Below are 5249 nucleotides of genomic sequence, written 5' to 3' on the forward strand. Positions count from 1 at the left end.
TCTTATTTTGTTGCGTACCGGTGTCACACACAGCGGATTTGGACGCCCACGCGGATATGGACCCCCATTCGCAGATTTGGACCCCCCGACCAAACTTTCCTTTTAAGCATTGTTTGTACCATATTTAGTAACAAATACTATTTGCAAGTTTTTTTGCGGTGTTCTTTTCAATCACAACACAATATTCCTCAATAAAGGTGAAGAAAAACAGCCATTTCGTCCCAATTCTGCGGCATTTATTATAGCGAGTCCTACAGTATACGCAATAATTCGATGCCAACAAACTGTTGTATTCGAACTATTGAAATTGTTACAATGAACCTCTGATGCGAATCAACATTGATACGAAAGGTCATAACAAAAGTGGAGACTATTGCGTCCAGTCACAAAAATAACTTAGTCTGATTTTCTTATGAAATAACATTAAACAGTTTCTGAACAAGAACGAAGTAACTACTCCTACTATAAGTCGTTCGTAAAGCGTATGATAAGTAAAAATGTTTCTGTTATGAACTATTGGAACTCTCAGCTTATTTTCATTAATGTCTACGTCATAAGAAAAGTGAAGACAATTACATCGAACTCATTCTTATTTTCTAATTTTAACGATTATTAACTGTGGAGAGATCCGAAATAACACCTTAACAATTACGAAGACGTCAAGAGTGTAGCGGTCTTCAGACAACGCCCGCGCCATCCCCAATCACAAGACAAGGTAGAACGTTGCCACATGACACTAATACCCAAGATATGACCTTCAAAAAATGGGTCAAGACGGTGTAAACTGGGCGCAACAGTTCCCTCTTTATCAAAGAATTCTAAATAACGACCCTAAGGAAGTGATAGCTTGCAAAACATTCGAAATATACATTGCACGAAAGTGCAACGCCTTCAGAGAGAGCATGAGGAAAGAAATAGTAGAGTACTTAAAAAGTAATCCGTACAACAGCGATGGCTTCCCACTTTTGGAGCATTTGGCAGATGATGATTTCTCTTGCTGGGACGACTACATAACTCATATGGCGCGAGATGGGACTTATAGGGATCAGATTACGCTGTATGCAGCAGCATAACATCGACATCTGAATAGTTTCCTCTCTAGGAGTTGGTGGGCAGCATGTGTTCAGTCCGTCAGCAAGTGTTTCAGCAGCTACCGTGTACCTCACAACGACGCTGGTTAAAAAGAATACGATGCAAATGACCCAGGAGAAGGAGAAATTTTCGAGGATTATGCAAATAAAACGCATATAGAGCAGGAAGTCGTTGATTTTGAAATGGATGACACTGACGCAAAAAGTGGACCTGACAGTATCGTCAGCATTGGTGACGACACGGATATTGCTATAGATATAGCTAAGGGATATACTCATGGGAGCCGAACAAACGAGACGGAGTCTGAATTGCAAAATTAAGTCGAGAGGAGATAACGAATGTCACATTGGAAATCTTCCCAATGAAGCTCTAGAAAAAATCTTGGAAATAGTGTTTGTGTCATCGGCCATCCTGTCTGCTGGTAATGCATGCCACATATACCAGTTAAGTTAATACACGATTCAGGGCGCTGGTGCAACGTCTGAAACGATTTCTACCAAGGCTTCATGTTTCTGGTGGATTGAAGTCTTGTTTAATCGGCGCTCGAAGCCTTTTAAAAAAGTATGGTTCTTTAAGCGGTCTATTGACTGAGCTGAATAAAATCATTTCCAGTCCAAAGTGGGCTGATACTTGGCTGGAAGAGTAAGTGGATGAACTCGATTGGTACGTAATCATTAGAATTTTTTGGAAAAGAAATTGACTACAATTGATGATAAACTAGCATGCTATTGTTGATGTTATCGTTCGTGTTGAAGTTGTTGATAGTGATGCACCATTTTAGAGCGTTTGAATGACTTCGCTGTGTCACATGTTAATCCAAAGAAAGGTATTATTATCAGTAGTGCTGTTAAAATTCTGCACATCAGTGTTATTCAGTGTCAATTGATTTTAATGAAGCATTTGAGTTCATTTTTAAGAATGATTATCTTGATTTATTCAATTTTAACCTAGGATATTGCATTTCTAGCCTTCTATGGCTTCACTCCACCTCGGTAATCAGTTCATGTACCATATGACTATAAGTGGAAACTGTTGAGCTTTCTTTTTTTCATTTTTTTATTTATCTATGCATTTTCTCCCCCCACGACGGGGAGAAAAGATGAAGACAAAAAATGAGATAAAAACTTGAGATTGACTGTGATATATATGTTTTCCCGATATTTCGGTTCGGGAACTGATGAACCCGTCGCAAGGGGCTAAAGGGAAAAAAAGTGAATGGTTCATTAGACTATCAATTGACTATCGTGTGCTGTGGCTCAAGAGTTCAATTTGACTCTTGCGTGGAAAAAGCAGCATGTCGAGACCTGTGATCGTGAAATGGGATAAGATATGATTGGTCAGTGGATATCTTGCTCTGTAAGTCACTTTATCATATAGCTAACAGCGCGCGCGGGCAAGATCAAGTGAATCTTGTGTTCTGATTGGATACCTGAGCAGGCAAGATGAGCCCACCCTCGCCCTCTCGGGATTCCCCGTATTGATACCTCACGCTTGGTCAATAGGCATAGGAATATATTTCATGCAGACCCATACAAATCTGGCAAGGGAACACAATACAAAAAATGCACTTCCGAGCCCGGAATTTGTCAGACGTATAGGTCAGTGGACTTCCTTTTTCATGTAATTCGGTTCATAAAGTGTTAACTTCAGCACTGATCACACAAGTATATCGCCAAAATGTGTTACACTAAAGAGTCTGAGCCAATGATATGTCTCGACTGGGAATTGATCAATAGGCTACCAAAAATCCAGACAGAGGCGGAGTTTTCTATACTAATGTCTGAACACTTTACTGGCTTCCCCCTGTCTGACGGGACGCGTAATTATGCACACAGTGGTAAAGCGCCCTTCCGCACAAGCTACTAGACGCTGAAAAAACTTGCTTCTCTTCTCCAAAACTCATATCAAAATTTGTCCTTGCTAAATTTCAAGTGTGCTGCATGTGTCATCACCCCTCGAGTTACGCCTTTACATAAGAGGGCGGGGGTGCGCGCTGGGAATTTCGAAAACGAACCCTATAAAATTATAGAAGGTAACTGAATCTTATTTTTGTGGGAGTGGCAATAACTGATCTCTACCCCTAAAAAGTACCAATTCAAAAGCAAAAAACTGAAGAATCTCAAAAATAAAAACTCCTTGATCCATGTGCTCGAGAGGCTCAAGTCAGAACATTAAAATCGTCCTTGTAATGCTTATTTCAGGTATTTTGTTGAGCGAAAAACACCCTAAAACGTACCAGCTAGGTCTCTGGTAGTCCACTAAAGTTTGAGACACCATAAAAGGTACCAGATCGCTGATTTTGACCCCTAAAAGGTACGACAAATATCCTCACCCATTTCCAGTCGCCTTCCCCCCCCTCCCCCCGGTCAGCACCTGAAAAAAAAAGATTTGCCCTCCCCCCCCCCCAGTGAAAAGAAAGAAAAAAAAGGATCTGCCCCAGTCGCCCCCACCTCAAAAATCTAATGGTCCGTCCCTTTTACATAATTCCAAAATGAGTTTCGTTCCGGAACGAAATTAATTTCATCGGCGTTTACGGGCAAGATAATTTAGTCTGTAAAAACAAGTATTTATGTCCTTTTCTGTCTTTTTCTATGCTTCCTGCGCTCCTAAAGAGGATTCATACAGATATGAGTGTCGTACGCGTTTACATTATACAGGTACAAAAGGTCGTCCAGTGTTTCGGTGAGTGTTTCGTTCTAAAATGAAAACCCCAATAAACTTATTCAGAAATGACTCGTTTCGAATAAATTTTTACTCTGGCATTAAGTGGCAACCGGTATGAACTCTTTCTTGAACAAAGCTAGTTCCGACATCATGTAAAAGGTCCCTAAAAGTTTTTATTCCCAGAGCATCGCGCTTTGTTCTCCTGTCTGAATACTATAAATTTCAATAACGTAGAAGCAACAACCCGCTTTTAACTGCTTCGAATACAAAGAACACATATTCTAATATTTTCAATTCAACATAAACAAAAATCTTTATACAGGGTAAATATTCATTCGTGTCGGTATCAATTACTGCGTGACTAGCTTATGATGCAAATGGGGGAGGGGAAAACACAACGAAAAACCTGAGATCCTGTCAAAAAGGAATACCCAAGCGTGATATAATAATCGAAACAGCTAATAAAATCATAAATAAGCAAGATAAGAGTGTTTTGTTAGATTTTTTTACGAATTGTAGTGATTTATGCAGGTAAACGGTGGCGACGAGTAGGCACACTATGTATTTTTCATAGTCGCTAGCAAGTAAATTTTGCCGGACTTTGAGTTCGTCTCAAGATAGAACAAAACAAATACACTAGGAAAATTTGACAGTAACTTTATAACCATCCTTTTGTCTTTAAAAAGCTTAAAGCTCAGTAGATTCTGTCGTATCGGTCATTGTTAAAACTGCCTTTGTTTTGATGTTACTTTTCGACATAGGAAAAGTATGTCGAACAAAAATATTCGTCAAAAAATAAATGTTACTTTGCCAGCTTCAATAATGACAGGGGATTAAGTTTAGATGATAAAAGAAAGAATTATGTCGACAGAAATACCGCAGGTCAAGTATATCCGTTACACGAGGTCACACAACTAGGGTAATATTCATGGTGAAAATTTGCATATTTGAGTGATCGAACGAAAAAATCATTTCTCGAAAGCTAAAATACATTTTCACAAAAAAACTACACCACAATTATTAGGACATATTGGGCTACAAAATATGAAAGTAGAGTGAGGTCGACTTTTGGGCGACTTGCCAAAATATTTCAAATTTGTTCCATGGATACTGACATCCTCTCTTAAATACTTGGTCAAAAGATTTATCATTTATTGCACCTGTGCCCCATGGAAAATTTAAACATTTTAACTTTTAAGTTCATTTCATTAAAGTAATAGATTGCACTTCCTATCGGTTTACCGGCACTATAACCCACTTGCAAACTTTTCTTCGTGTTCTATTCTAAGTGGTCTATTTCCTGATTATAACACTAGAATGTGCTGCATGACTGGTATATGTAAGTGTGGTATAACATGTAACATTAACATGAAATCCTTGCACTTTTTCGTAACGAACAATGCATATCCCAAAAGAGTGCAAGCTACAGCGATAAATTCCCGGAAACCTACAAGTCAACAGGGCGAGCTCTCTGAACATGTTGGAACTCATTT

The sequence above is a fragment of the Pocillopora verrucosa genome, chromosome 6 (genome assembly GCF_036669915.1).
Source record: "Pocillopora verrucosa isolate sample1 chromosome 6, ASM3666991v2, whole genome shotgun sequence".
Lineage (NCBI taxonomy): Eukaryota > Metazoa > Cnidaria > Anthozoa > Scleractinia > Pocilloporidae > Pocillopora > Pocillopora verrucosa.